This window comes from Belonocnema kinseyi, chromosome 8 (genome assembly GCF_010883055.1).
Source record: "Belonocnema kinseyi isolate 2016_QV_RU_SX_M_011 chromosome 8, B_treatae_v1, whole genome shotgun sequence".
In the NCBI taxonomy this organism is placed as follows: domain Eukaryota; kingdom Metazoa; phylum Arthropoda; class Insecta; order Hymenoptera; family Cynipidae; genus Belonocnema; species Belonocnema kinseyi.
Window position 1 is genome coordinate 4,186,772 of NC_046664.1, and position 16,999 is coordinate 4,203,770.

General features: G+C 32.6%; 1 pseudogene; it reads right to left on the reverse strand.

Moving 5' to 3' along the window:
• The window catches only part of LOC117177841, a 7,432-nt pseudogene extending 4,547 nt beyond the window's left edge, over window positions 1-2,885 (reverse strand).
• Between the last annotated feature and the right edge of the window lie 14,114 nt (window positions 2,886-16,999).

Sequence of the window (16,999 nt, forward strand, 5' to 3'; positions counted from 1 at the left end):
CTTGAAAAGCGATTGACCAAGTGTATAGAGCTCCAAGGAGATTATGTTGAAAAATAAAAAAAAGTTTACCCAAAAAAAATTGTTTTTATACTTCATTCTAAGAACTTATTGAACTACCCTCGTAGCTTTCATACCCGTCTTTAGGAAAATATTCCGGCCGCTAAGAATTTCTCTTGTCAACTGATCATCAGGAACAATATAAACACTTATTTTTAATGGAATATCATCGATGAGAACTTTAACCTTTGTACGAGCGATAGGCACAACAATCGCGTGATTGAATGGTGATAAAACGCTTTGTGTATTTTTAAAATTCAGATTTAGGTCCCGTGCGACACTTTACCGTATCAACGAGCAGGCACTTCCTAAATCAACAGTGCATACTATTTCTGCATCATTAAATTTACATGTTTTAAGTGGCTTGCTCACTTCGACTGACTCAACCTCTAACACTTGAGAGCTGGGCGGTCCCTGCTCCCCCTGCCGAGAAACCGTTCCCTCGGCTGGTAGTCAACTGTTCCTTTGCTTTCTATCCCTGTTCTTTTTGGTATAACAGTCCTTTTCCAAATGGCCTGGCTTATTGCAATACGTGCATCTTATCCTATCCCTGTCATCCTTGTGGGTTGCGCTTTTATCATTTTTCGAGGCACCATCCTTAAGGGATGCTGCGCCGGCTTTGCTTCTCTCATCACTATTTAACTCTGGGCAACGATCTTTCCTATGACCCTTCTTTCCGCATTTGAAACAAGCATCACGATCGTAACGTTTAAATGGTTTTTTTTATTTATCTTGGTCTGCTACGTTTATTATCTATTCCATCTCTAGAATTTTTATTCTCTTTTGATTTTTCATCTGCAAGTGACCCCAAGCATTGACTCAATTCGGCAAGTGTTCGTTTTTTTGCAGTTACTAAACTGGTTCGCAATTGTTCATCGTGGATTCCGTATACCACAAATTGGACAATTTTTTCTTCCGAAATTTCTAAATTTAACCGGTTAATTCTCTTGACCTTTTCGAAGCAATATTCTTGCAAGGACTGACCTGGAGTACTTTTGTACGATCCTGCATAGTCAAAAAGTTGACCGAAATTTTGTTCCCCGGAGAATTGTCTGACGAGTGCTACTGAAAATGCCTCCCAACTGAGGGGCGTATTTTTTAACCCGTCATACCCACTTCTCGCTATCCCTCCCAACTTTAATGCAGCCAGATACAGCTTATACGAGTCATCCTAGTCATACATTATTGCAAATTTATTGACTTTCTATAACCATTCCATTGCAGACAAATCTTTCCTCTTTGGATCAAATTCTGGCAAAACTTTTCATTAACATAATGGTTCGACCGTTTTGAGCCCGTCTTGACGATAGCCGCAAGCACTTCGGTTAATTTTGCAAAATCGGACTCACCCTGCCGCCTTCTTTCTGGACTTCTACTTGTCGATCCGGTCGTTCGGCTACCTCGCACTCGGCTTCTGCTCTTGCGATGCCGCCGACCTTCGCCAGCATCTACGGGAGATCTGCTTCGGTCACGTCCGTAATCCTCAACATCTCTGGATTGTCGACGACTGCTGTAATGGGGCTCCCGTCTTGAACGTTTTGAAGACGATCTAGTTCGCCTTCTCCTTCTGCTCTCGTCACCAGATCCACTGGATCCCATGTCACGTTCGACCCTCCTGGATCTATGCGACATTTCTGCCACTAAGGAAAACACTGTGTTCACTTGACGCGAAAACTAAAAATCACTTGGTTCACGGCTCACTTTGAAAACAAACTAGTTTTTGTTTCACTTATCACTTATTAGGCAAGAGTGTATCCCACTTCTGAACTGTGGTACAAGTAACAACATTGCGTGACTTTTGATATTAAATTCAATTATGAATATTTATTAACATACGATAGGAATTTATATAATTTTACAAAGCTTTAAAATTGAGTAGTCTTTGTGATGTGGACTCGACTGCAGTCTCAATCCAACTGCCCTTCTAGAGGGCACCTGTGTACCCGACGAGTTGGCCAACCTCGGCCAACTCCAGCCCAGCATCGTCATAGATTCCAGACCACTTGAGCGATCTGCGTTTTAGGCGGATGTTTACAGAACGTGATACTTGTGGGACATAACATGGTTCGGCTCTCCTGAATGCCCTCTTTGTTAGAACTGTAACTTTCCTCTACAATATTCTTAGAATTTTCCTTAATAATAGAAAAAAATGTTTTCAAATCGGAAACGTCTTCTCCGAATTTTACTTTATCATCAGCTAAGCGTTTAAGACTTCCTCCAATCCCATCTGCGGGTCCTTTCCCGTAACGTTATATGTAATTTCCTGTATTTGTGGATATTTCTGAGGAAGGACTTTAGTTATTACGAAAAAAAAGTTTTGTTCTCATATTGACTGAAGGGGCCATCGTTTATGAAATGAATAGTTTCAATGGCTGTTAGGTCCCTTGAAAAATGATCCAAGATCTTGCTTACGTGAGAAAGAATTGCTGGAGCATCGTGCTTGAAACTTTCAGCAGCTGTTGCAAATCTTTGGGAAAATATGTGGTCATAGAACATGCCAGTATGAAGCGTAATCTGTTGTCGACTTTCCCCACACTGCGTACAGTCCCATGTTAAAGAATATGAACTTAGTAAAGTAACGAAGTAGCGCCATCTAGTAGAGATAGAACAAACTACAGCTCTATTTCGACAACCCCTTCACCCCGCTCCTCCTCCCATTCCATGCAAATTATAATATATTTTTAAATTTAGATTACCAGAAAGAATAATTTACATAAACAAACCATTTTATGCAATATAGGAAAACATAAAATTGCGTATAATCAAAAATGCATTGAGTTTTTTGATATTACATGAAATGGTTTGCTTGTGCAAATTATTGTTCCCATAATTCTAGATGAACAAAATATTTGAACAGAGACATTAAGCCCAACACTTGAATACTACTCCGAACAGATCGGTCCCTTTTTCAATTTAAAACTAAAAATAATGTAAATTTGTTTCAAACAGAAAATGTAAATAATTTGGAGACGTGATTAATACAATCACTCACTCGTTATTTACATATTCGCCATGTTTCTATATTCCTGATCTTTCCCTTCTACCACACAAGCATCAACACAGACGCCATCTAGGGGAGATAGAAATCACTAAAAATCGTTCACATTTTAGCCTTCAGACTGTACCTAGTGTGACTTTCCCCAAAATGTACAGATGAAATATTCTATGTTCATGGGATAAGGAATCAACCAATTCAATATTGAATAATTCTATGAATTTTTCAATAATGCCAGTGAAAATCTCCTTACGTGTGATGTTAACAATAATATCTTTCTTTGTTTTTGCACTTAAACGATTCTCTCTTTGTGCAATCCAATTCAAAAATGTTATTTCTTTACTAAGATTTAAATTTTCACAATCAAAATTGATTTTCTTATTTTTACATGCATCGCATTTTCTCAAAAGACAATTCTTACTACGAGTTTGAGACGCTAAATACTGAACCACTTTGCACGTACAATTTTCTTGGATAATTTTTTTTGAATGAAGAGCTTTTACTATAAATCAGAAATTCATGTGAATGATACAAGCACAAGTATTTCGTGTATCTACTTTTGGAGTTACATAGTTGGCAGCACGATATTTGAAAAATGTAGACTAATTCACTTTCGACGATTTTTCACCAAGAAATTTAGAATACAGGTCTCTCATATTAAATTTTAAATACTGTTTTTGAACTTTTTGACCATTGTCTTTTTTGAAAATTTTTTTACTCAGATCAATACACCTATTTTATAGGAAAAATTTTTTGATTCGCGATTTGATATTATTACTTACTTCTTTAATTTTTCTTTTGTTTTTTAATGCATCATTGAAATTTTTAACTGTTTTTTTCGAAGCAGGTACGATCGATCTTGTGGCTTGGTCAAGATATCTATATTTCTTCATTATCCTGTCAGCAATAGCATACCGAAGAAGTTTTTTTGCCCTTTAATCTTTTTGTTTAAAGTATGATTCTCTAAGTTGACGATGCGTTACTTCAGCCAATACCTTCAATTATGAAAAGGTATTATTCATTTAGAATATGTGCTTACTCGAAGATAAATCTATTGATGAATAGAACCTCAATAAATCAAGGAGATCATGAAGTGAACTTTTCCAAATGAAAAGCGCGCCAAATACATTGGCAATTCAAGTTAATCGATGATGCTATTATAATATTGATTCACGTTAAGAATTTCTTTTTTTAAATTAATAGATACTTTTATGTATTTATTTATGAAAATTGATTCCAGAATTTTTCTTTTATAAGAGTTATTTTCCTTAGCAAGAATTTTAATATTTTTAAAATCGAAATCAAAATTATAATAAAAATTCCAAGAATGTTGTGAGAGACCTATGTTTAAGTTGCCAATTCTACAATCTCTTTTATGTTCGGCTATTCTAGTTTTTAACCGACGACCAGTTTCACCTATGTAAACCTTATTACATCATTTAAATTTTATTAAATAGACAACATTAGAGTTAATATCAATTTTTTCGTAGTCTTTTATATTAGTGAAACATTTTTTCAATCTGTGATTTATTTTTGATTTTGTTTTTGATTCAATTCTGATTCAATCTGTGATTGTTTTTAATTGAGCTGTTGTAAATTTCATGTACTCTTTCTTTAATAATACTTTTAATTAATGGTAGTGGACAATTATTTTATTGCAAAGTAATTTTTAATTGGTCTAAGTTTTATTTTCTGAATTTTATGTCACTTAGTTTGATACATCTACCCATTAAGCCTTTAACTAATCCAGATTTTTGGCTAAATTGATGGTGAGAATTGTAATTCAAATATGGGCCTGACTATGATGGTTTTTTAAACCAATTAGTAATTAAATTTCTATTTCCAGTTTTGGTGATAGACAAATCTAAAAAATTAAGAGTATTATTTGTTTCAATTTCCACAGTAAACTGTAGATACTCTTCTATACTATTGAATATATTGAATAGTTCTTGGATTTTGTCTGTAGGGACAATAGGGAAAATATCATCTACGTAGCGCTTAAAAAGGAGTGTTTGGAAGCTTAATTTGGATAAGGCTCTATTTTCAGCATCTTCTAAAACAAGGTTTTTCTTCTGTAACGTCCAAAACTAAATCCAAAGAAATATTATCAAACATCGATACAATATCTAGAGAAACAAGTGAATGTAAATTAGGAACATTAACATTTTTAATTTTTTTTTAAACTCCAACTATCTCTAATAAATGATTCTGTTTTTCCAGATACAGGCTTTAGGAGATTCAAGAAATATTTTGCTAAATTGTAAGTTGGAGAACCAATAGTAGAGAAAATTAATCTCTCTTTTTAATTTGTTTTGTAAACTTTGGGGAGGGCATATGCTTTTGCTGTCATCTAGAAATTATATCATTACATTTTTCTTCTATGGACGAAACTAAACTAGTGTTCACTTTTTTATATAATATATTATTCTTTAAAAGGTTTTCAATAGTTGATTTGTAATCTTCTGAATTTGCAGCCACAAATTCTGAAATTGTCTGCTTGGACAAAGATAACATCTTTGTGGTCATTTTGGAATTTTGTAGCAATATCTGAAATTTGACTGAAGTTTTTGAACTTATTGATTTTTTTATGCTTTGAGATTAAATCTGTAACTATTTTTCGAACATTTGATTTTTTATTATTATCTTCAATGTCTTTTATACAATCTTCTATATTCTCTCTAATCTCTAATTCTAGTATCTCTAATGTTGTCTATTTCGTAAAATGTAAAGGATGCAATAAGGGTTATAGAGGTGATTTTGATCATTATTTTGATTTCGATTTTAGAAATATTAAAATTCTTGCTAAGGAAAATAAATCTTATCAAAGAAAAATTCTGGAATCATTTTTCATAAATAAATATATAAAAGTATCTATTAATTTGAAAACAGAAATTCTTCACGTGAATCAATATTATAATAGCATCATCGATTAATTTGAATTGCGAATGTATTTGGCGCGCTTTTCATTTGGAATTGATTTTGTGCATTTTGTCCATCTATAACTACAACTTTCTTTGCTCTTATATTTATTCACTTGTTTTTTACGTCACGCCAATTTTTTAGCTGTTTTACAGCATTTTAATTGCTAAAATGTGAACTCTTTTAAGAATTTTGGGAAAGTGTTTTGATTTCTACAGTTTCCCAATACTTTTACTGTACAAAATGGACCGAATTACCACTAATTTTTAAATGTTGACGTTCTCTTTGAACTATAATATGATTGACTCCGAAAATTACCTCCAAGGTAAAAATTTGTTTATACTTCTCCTTTATTTTTTTGTATGTAATTTATTTATTTTTTATGTTTAATGATTAACTATACTGTTATAAAAGATTTTGGTTCTGATGAAGGCCCACAGATGAGGCCAAACTTCAATATAAAGGGAATTTAAACTCGATTTCTCTTTTATTACTTTGTATCTAAAATTGATCGTAAGACCGAGAAAGTTAGTGAAAAACTTTGTTTTCTCTCGTAGTTTAGAAAAATATGATTTGCAATAAAAAAAATCATCTATATCTACCAAATTTTTCTCAACATCTTTTCTTTGCGTATTCTTCAAATCTAGAAATCGTTTTGTTGTCGATTTAGGTGAATGACTTATGCCCTTAAAGTTTCGTTTTCAATATAACACCGACGTCGTTTCCGGGCTTCTCTCTTTCTGCTTGTAATAGTTTGTTTATTTGGTCGAAAGTTAACATTTAGAAGTTTTATTTTTAATAATTTTCCGGAGCTCTTATTACCTTAATTGATTTGCATACCCATGGATCAACGGTTTATTTAGCGTTCTGAAATTTCATTCTTACTAATTATATTAGTTCCACTTGATGATTTTTCTTTTGATTATTCGCGTTTCTCGTCCTTGGAGCCATTTTCTCGAGCACCACTCGAACATTTGAGACTGTGCTCCAACTAATAAAAGTGACCGCTAGATGGCACTGTGTTATTTTTACAAACCCGCTTCTAATTGTAAATAATGTGTTAATCGAATACCTAATTGACTTTATTACTTAAGTTTTCTTCGAATAGTTCAAAGGTATTAACAGTTTAGGCAACTTTTTTCTAAAAATATTATGTAGCATTAATGTGCACATTGCAGTTGACTTCTTATTTTAATAAAAGTTTTAATTAATAAATAAAACTTATTTTTTATTATTTTTCTATCGATAAATATATGTCTGTGAGATCTTACATATTTTCAATTATGAAATAATGGTAATAAAGAATTATTATTCACAATCAGTGTTTTTATTTCAGATTTAACAATGAGGAGTACCCCTTTAAACGTTATAAATTGATTACTAGTGTCCCAGTGAGTACAAAACTTGGCGACGTCTTACGACTACGTTACGACATCTTTACGACAACTTTACGACATCCTATGTCCTTATCGTTTCGTTGTCTTTGCCATATCGTCAATACATCGTCATATCATACGACTTATGTACGATATCGTAAAGATATCTTAACGACAAGGACATGGGATGTCGTAGAGTTGTCGTAAAGGTGTCGTAACGATGTCGTAAAGACGTCGCTAAACTTTGTGCCCACTGGGGTATTTTCATGCTTTTCAAATACCAAATAGCATGACGAACGCTAAAGGAATTCAGTTGTCAGAAATATTGAAACAAATATTGATAGATGCTGCGAATGAATTTAATGATGTAGATATGATTACCGAAGGGAAATTGGATTTTCAGGAGGGATATAAAGACTGCGATACAAAAATAATCGAAGACGAAGTACTACATCACTTTTCGGATCCTGACGTGGCACCAACAAATCAGTGTACAGAAGATGAAGAGGAATTAAATTTTGAATATTAACAAAAATCCGTAGAATATTGGAGAAGTGGCAAAAAGAAAAATTTAAATATTGAATGTGTAAAAAAAAGATTCGGAAAAGTTACATGCACAAAAGGAAACAGACCCAAAATTAAAAGATTTAAGGCTTCTAAAAATTGGCAATGCCTGGTACAGTCAGTGTCATCGACCATACACAGTAACACGATAAAGCCACTTATAGCAGCTGCGGGACAACTACTAACAACCCTTTTTTATTATTAAAAGAACAGTCTGGTCAGTGTCATCCTATTGTAGAAGCTAATTTATTTATACCAGAAAATGTGTATATGGTGGCATCCAAATCTGGGAAATTGACTACAGGTGAGCATTTTTATTATCATTTATTTGAAATAATGCATAAAGTGGTTTGATAAATGAAATTTTCTAATTCCAGATCTCTTTAAAATTTCGTTGGAAAAAATATTTTATCTAAATGTAGGTCGTTAGTCTGTACTATTACTTCATTCTTGGAGTGGTCACTGGGATAAAATTAGCGAGGAAACAATTCCAGAAAATAAAATTGTTAACGAAAAAACAGTACCGACAGGAACAAAAAGAAAAATCCAACCACTTGACGTATATGGATTCGGCATCTGGAAAAACGTCGTTCAGCAATTTTCAGATCAAGTGATTTTAATGAATTATGACTTAAATTTACATTTAAGAAAGGACATTATCAAACTTCAATCTTTAGTACACAGCCAACTTTCTTGAACAAGATATGCTAATATTTTTAAATTCGCTTAGTATAAAAGCGGCTATTAAGATGAGAAACCAGAAAAAGTAGAAAATCCTGTTGATTTTAGCTTTGGAGATTCCGGCAACACACACTGCGAAATAGAAAGATGTTTAAATACAGCTATTATACGATGTGGTGGTGTAAAAAGTCATTTTGCTTTTAAAATTTTCAAGGATACCCTATTTCACAAACTTATCAGGAAAAAAAGCTTTGTGGCAGGATAATTTCAAATAAAATTTTTATAAATTTGCATTTACAGAAGCTAGAATAGTCAACATTTTTAACCAACAAAATAGATAAAAAATGTGTCAACTTCATATCTTTTATTCAATGACAGATCTATAGGGGTTATTATGACATCCCTCTGGTATTACTATTACTCTGATAATATTTTTTTAGTTTATGCTACGATTTTGATAATAAAAATATTCATAAAAAAATAAATTTTTCAAACATATAAGAAGGGTTGCAACCCCTTTGATCATAACTGTATTGGATATTTTTATTTGATATAAATAAGATTCCATTGACATGTAGAGTGAGTTTTATAAATAAAATATATGCCTTACTTTTTGCACGTAACCGAATGCATCGAGGGGTAGTTTTCGTTATGTAAGGTTAGTTCTTTTGAAAAATTCTAAAATAGTTAAGGGTTGCAACCCTCTTGGTCATTAATACATGTAGCACTTCAGGCTTTTTATAAGGAATATTTACCATTTTGTTTCACTAAAAAATATGGATTAGGTTGCCAGATACATTAAAAAATTCATTTTTCAGCATGAGCTTTAGAGGTAGTTTTCACCCCTCCAAAATGTTTTTCGGCACATAAAAAAATACGTATCTCTTATTTTTTGATGTACTACAACATATTAAAAAATTATTTAAATCATTGAGTTCGAGTTGAGTATCCACAAAAAATTAATGTGTCGGCAGGTTTTTTCAGAGGTCAACCAGTTGGCCCTTTCTTCATTGAAGTTAATTTGACAGTTGTCACTTACGAAATCGTACTTCAGGAACAAATTGTACCAGCTATTCATCGATAAGCTAACGGCAATTTAGAACACGTTTACTTTCAGCATAATGGAGCTCCTGCACATTACGGTCTTCATTTCCATGAGTATCTGAATTAAATTTTCCCAGACAGATGAATTGGGTGAAGGGGTCGAATCAATTGAGTGGCCAGTACGATTACCATATTTAATTCCATTAGATTTTTTTTCTTTGGGGTTATCTAAAGAATAAAGTTTACTTCAATAAGCCTACTGATTTAGAAGATTTACGCCGCAGAATATTACATGAGATGCAAATAATATCAACGGAAATGTACCGTAAGGCAGTTAGAGGGGTTTATAACAGATTGACACATTGCCAAGCTGCAGATGGCCATCAATTTGAACGTTTGCTTTAATCGGGTCTGATACAATCTTTCTTTTGTAATGTGACCGTCTATGGATCTCGCCTTAGCTAGCCGAATCTACATACGCCCTGTATTTTGTGGATTGGCGAGACCCTCAATGGCGTTCGCCTTAGCGGGCCGGATCCACATAAGGTTTTTTGTGTGGACTTCTGAGACCTACGATAGATCTCTTCTTAGTCGACCGGATCTAGATACAATTTTTAACTTTTTTCAAACGCAATTTTTCGTTAATTAGCCGTCTAGACCTTGTTTGAGTTCATGCGACCCTGGAATGACCCCGAAGGTCATCGGGTCACATGACTTTGATGCATATCTGAACGTACAGTTTTTCGTGCATTCGATTAGCGGTATCAAAAATAGGAGTTACCATTTAAAAAATAAAATTTGACTTGGAAATAACCTTGAAAGTCAACGCCAAGGTCAGCTTTAAGGTTACCATTCAGATCTTTGTCCGAAACCTTGAAACTTTTGTCTGAAACATTTCTGTCGAAAACGCACATTTTCGCTGATCAGCCGACTAGAAAATGTTTGAGCTTACACAACCCTGGAATGACCGCGAAGGTCATCGGGTCATATGACCTTGATGCATTTCTGTACTTTCAAAATACAATTATTAAGCCCTTAATGATTTTGTACAAATTATTGTAGTGATTCATTCCAGATGATGGTCGTTTTAGTAGATCAACTATTAGATACATTTAATATAAATGATTCTTCAAATATTCGATCGAAATGTATCAAATTAGTGTTCCAAGTGTGAGGGATTATAAGTCTAACCGCTTTCCTCCATGTCCTGACACGTGTTCCTCGTGGCGAACCTTCTTACACTCCTGTCAGACAGTTTTCTGTGAGTACTCTTCCTCTTGCCAAGCTTTCTCTTTGTGCCAGGTCCAGTTCTCTTTATGCCAGGCCTTACCCTATATTAATACTATTGATTATGTTGCTTCTATATTGAAAGGGAGAGAACGAAAGAGAGAGGGGGTGAGTGACGAAAGGGAGGGAAGTGGAAGAACCGTAGGGGGGATAGAGAGAGAGGGGGATTTAAAGAGTCAGTTTGTAGTAGAAGCGAAGGAGAAATGGAAAAGAGAAAGCGTTATTCTGGAAGCGTCACCCTCCAAGTATCATCCAGATTTGCGATTTCTCACTGTGTAATAAGAAATTATCCATACAAAAATTCTACAAATAACTGTAAATTACAATAAAAGTTCAAAGCATTATCATTCTGATAGCTCAAATCTTTCCTCAATGCCCCGGACCCTCCTTTGTGGATTTAGATAAAAATATTTATTATAAGCTTATAATGATTTACCTAAAATTACATCCGTATGTGAGACCACATTACAGTAGATAGGAAATAATGGCTCAACCTCAAATGACATGAGTGTGCAACAATAAGAAATACATTTATGTATTCAAATAAAGTCTGTATATTTCGCTAGCTCTTGCTGCGAAAAAAAGTATCACTTAATTAGTTTAGTATTTTTTTATTCATTCCATCCATTCGATTTTTGGATTAGAGGAATTTCCTATGAGACGTATTTAGAATGATAATATTTTTCACTGCGCTACATTGTGCTATGTACAATAGGGTGGTCCAAAAATGCATGGAAATTTTTGTTGCATGCTAGAGGGAGAGACTCCGATTTTATTCCAAATCCGAAAAAAGAAATTCCTCAATTGTTTATTTTTTATTTTAACAGATGCCCGTTTTGAATTGAAGTTCCCATGTAAAATACATGGAGAAAGATCACTTTTTGGAGTTTTAAGAATAATTTGTCAGGGTTTGAAAAAATGTGACGGGAAAGTATGGGGGCCTGTAGAGAATCATCCAAGAAAGAATTTTATCTATCAGACATAAGGGTTTGTCACCCCTAACACACCATCACGAGTACCTAATAACTACCCTTAAAACCAAAAATGTCAATTTGTCATGAAATTAACCTTTTGAAAACTGTATTCTCGTATTTTTTCACTTAAAATTTTTAATGTTGGTCTAGTGTATATATTTATTATCATTAGTTAATTAATTTTCAATTACCTAAATAAATGGAATTAGTTTAAATAATTTTTTTCTCGAAATTCCGTTTTTTTTTCCTTAAAAATTATTACTATTGGTCTAGTGGAATATTTATTAACATTATTTCATTAATTTTCAATTATTTAAACAAATGAAATTTTTGTAAATCATTTTTTTATTCCAAATAATTAATATTTCTCCAGTGGAATATTTATCAATATTGTTTGATTAAATTTATTTTTTTTTTAATTTGTAATAAAAATTATTACTTAAATATGACTGATAAATTAATTAAATTAAATTAATTATTAATTAGTTATTAATTATTACTGATAAATATTCCATTAGAACAACAGTAATAATTTCTATAAAAAAAATCGAAACGAAATTATTTAAACAATTAAAAATTAATGAACCAATGTTATTAAATATTCCACTAGACTAACAGTAATAATTTTAAGATAAAAAAATAAATTTTAGAAAAAAAAATTTAAACAAATTCCATTTGTTTAAATAATTGAAAATTAATTGACCAATTATAATAAATATTCTATCAGACCAATATTAATAATTTCAAGTAAAAGAAGACCAGAACTACAGGCCCCCATAGGTTCCAGTCACATTAATGTACAAATATAATTCAGTAAATTATATTTGATATGAATTATATTTTGTGAACCTTCTCTCTGTATATGTAGCTCAAAGAAAATGGATTTTTACATTTCGATCAGAGAAATGAAGGTCAACTTCGCTAGCCAACTATTTTGGATAAAAATTCAAAAAGTGAGCACATTTCTAATATCTTTGAGAACACTTTTTTTTCAAATTAAAAAATTTTCTGTAAAAATATGCATAGTATTCGAAAAGGCCAACAATTTATCCTATTAACTCTTTTCGATAAAAGCAAAATTTACTAGGTTTATAGCATTTACAAAATTCCAAAAAAACAAACGAAAATGAACATTTAAAGCCAAATAACGCACGATGTGAAAAAGAGGAAAGAGAAGAAAAATGATGCTTTTTGAATGTCCTACAAGATGATCATTACAACTTTTCAAATCTTTTTGAAAAATCGAAAACTCAAATATTGACAGCCTTTTGACAGCTTTTTGATAAAAAAGCTAATACGATTACTAAGCAAGTTATCGAGCCTGATTTTTAAATTAGGTTTTCAATTTTTTATAAATAAACAAATATGACGAACAAATGGCAATTTTTTCGATTTGAAGTTCTTGGTGCTCGTCAATAACAGAAAAATAGTTGAAATCGCTTTAGTTGCAAAGAGTAACATTAGTTAAGGATATTTTAATATTAGACAATTTACAACAAAAAAAATTATAAAAAAACAATGTAATTAAAAAAACCTCACGGGAAAAATAAAAGAGAGATATAATACTAAGAAACATTGGGAGTAAAAAAGAGTTGCGAAGATATGAGAGAGTAGGGAGATAGGTAGAGGAGAGAATGTTGATTTTGATAAGAGGAGGAACGGTAAGTGGTGGCCTGGAGAGGGGGTTGGGAGAGACAAGAGCCCAAATCAATTTCAGGGAGGGAGTGGGGGTTTAATTCTACAAGCCTTACACAGAAATGCGCAGTACCATTATGTGGTACATTGGGATGCGCATTACAGTCATTCAGTTTATAGGGCTGCGCATTAGATATTTATATTGCGTAAAAATGCGCAGTAAATTCTGAAAAACGTAGGGATGCACGATAGACACGTGGGGATTACAAGTGTAATAAGCACCTACTACATGCAGGGGTGCGCAGTAGATATACACTGTACGACGGGCTCTGCATTGGAGGCCTCCGATGTATGGAGGTGCGCATTAGAGTTACATGGCTCGTATAAATGCGCAGTAAGTCTTGCAGTACATACAAATACGCTGTATCATTATTAGGTACATTAAGCTGCAGGCTAGAGTACATTATTGCGCAGGGCTACGCAACAGAGCTCAGTGATATCGGTTATGCACAATGTTTGTACGTAGAGATTTATAACGCGCAAAGATAAGCAGTAAATCCTGAAGAACGTGAAGTATACGGCAGACATGCGTGTAAAATAAGTATACACGGTAAAGAACTACGTGTAGGGGTGCGCAAATATCTATTGCGCATCCCTATATATCTTATATGTCTACCGCGCAGTCTAATTTATCACGAAAGTCTACTGCGCAGTTTTAACCACATAAATACCTACTGCGCAGGACTATTTTTCATAAGTTCCTATCGCGCAGTCTTAGTTATTATATGGATCTACTGCGCAGCCTTACTTAACATATGACTCTACTGCACAACTGTGAACATTGTAGAACACTACTGCGCATCATGGTGCACAAAAACAGCGTGTAACACTGTCTGGTGTTTGGCATATCTCTACTGCGCATTCCTACATATTTCAGGTTGCTACTGCGCAGTATTATGCTTTATGCACTACGAAATTCTATTGCGTATCCTAGCATAGCGTATGTATACACTGTGCGAACTGTTCTTGATTCTCGAACTATTATCGATATTTTCGATTTGAACTTATACCTGATTGACACATTAAATATAATAATTTGTATAAGATTACAAAAAAGAAAGAAATACCAAATTATTCAAAAAAGTATTAGGGAGAGAGAGGATGCACTAGAATAGCAAGACTTAAATTCCCAGTGGGCACAAAGTTTAGCGACGTCTTTATCACATCATTACGACATCTTTACGACAACTTTACGACATCCTATGTCCTTCTCGTTAAGTTGTCTTTAAGATATCGTAAACGAGTCGTATGATCTGACGATGTCTTCACGATATTGCAAAGATACCGAAACGACAAGGACATAGGATGTCGTAAAGTTGTCATAAGGATGTCGTAACGGTGTCGCAACGATGTCGTAAAGACGTTCCTAAATTTTGAGCCCCCTGGATTGGGAAATGAGATCAGCGAAGAGATATATTGGGAAGAGAAAAAACAAGTATCTTAGGAGGACAAGTTAAACATCTATAATCAGCAAGATAACGATTCAGATAGCATATGTAAACATTATCAAAACAGCAGAATAATCTTGAGATATACATTTAAAAAATTCTTTATCAACGAATTATTCAGTTTTCTGTCAGTAGCAAAATATGTGGATCGTTTATACTCTAGTCTATACCTTTGTGATCATCCTTAATTCTCTTGGTAAATATAGTAATATAGAATATATCTATGACTTTAGAAATTTGTTTAGGCTTTCGGCAAGTAACAATTTTTGAGGTTATGTGCATTTACTATGTAACATTATTTATTATTACAACAAATTCAACATTCTTCTTTTTAAACGAATGTGGATGTGTATAATGGTATTAGTAACTTGATATAAATATAGATTTGGATCGAATGGATCATTTAAAATATAAAATTTTGAATACGCACATTACTGGTAGACGCCGCCAATTATCTTTCAATAACTATACTGGTCCAGCAAGATTTTGTAGCAAATTTGTAGATAACTTTTTTCTCAACAAAATTAGCTTATACCCATTTATTTAAATCTTATCATTTGAGCGATAATGATAAAAATAAAGGCGATAAGAATCAAACAATGGGACAAATTTCTGCTTTATTATTCCCAAAATACACAGAAAAAACAGAAGATGAACTTTACATGGATTTCCGACGAAAGTTTCGCAGCAACAAAAATTAACCTTGTCGAATAAACTTTACACAAAACTGAAATAATTTCGTGTTTTTAACCTGTCTCAGAATAATTCTTTAGTGAAAAAGCGTCGTCTACTATTCACTTTGTAGCAGTGCGAAAAACAGGAAATTATTAATGAATTCGGTCTGGAAATTAGGACACATTTTTTTGAACATTGCAATTATTACTGTTTCATTTAAAAAATGATTGCACTTATCTCGGGAAGAGGAACATATATTTCTTGTGTTTGAAAATAAAGCATTTGACAAGAAAGTAGGATGAGAGTTGATCGCGGGCCACGAGGTGAAATAACGGCGCTTCATATGTATGTGAAGTATTTTTTTAAGTTGAAAACAAACAAGAACAACAATTGCATATATTTTTCAATCTTTACACTATTTCATCATTTATTTTCCCTTATTAGATGGCCCTAATCATCTACAAAAGATGTAATTCTATTACGGTGAAACTCTTAAATAGCCCTTCCGAGAATCGGCGCTATAGAAGAGTTTCACTGTATTTGTAGATCAAAATGAGGCAGTTTAATTTTGAGAATGAGTCCTGATTTCAAAGCTCCTAAAAAAATACTTTTTTGTTAAATTTTTATCTTTTTGCTTTCTCTTTAGGTAAATGTTGCAATGATTATATAATCTAAATGCTGTAGATCTCATTTTATTCCTTGAAATGTACTTTAAAAGTCCCTTCGATACGTTTTTAATTTAAAAAATTCCTTATAAATTATGCAATTGTTCTTTTCATGTTAAATATTATTCTGAAATGAAATTTTTATATAAAAACTTAATAAATTTTTGGAAAATTTGTCAATAAATAAAATGGGCTCTACAACATTATAATGAAAAAAGAATGGAAACGTTCACCTAAAGAGAAAACAAAAACATAAAATCCTACATAATTAGGGTCAAAATAAACAATTTTAAGTATTTTAATTGGAAATATTTTTTTCGGAAATTATTTCTAGTTTGTTTGTTTAAAACCCCTTCTGCTAATTTGAATAAAGACAGTGTTATATAATTGTAGTTATTTCTCAATTTTATTTTTGGACTAAATTTGTGTTGGCTATTTATTTCTGAATACTTGTTTTACTGCTATGTGAATTATCATAATTTGAAACAATTTTTAAGCCAAATAAAATTAAGAGCTCGAATTTCAGACTGTTATGATTTGGCGCACTTAAACAGCATATTTCAGAATAATAATAAAACATTTTCATATTTTAGGACAGTTAAACTTTTAGATTAGGCAT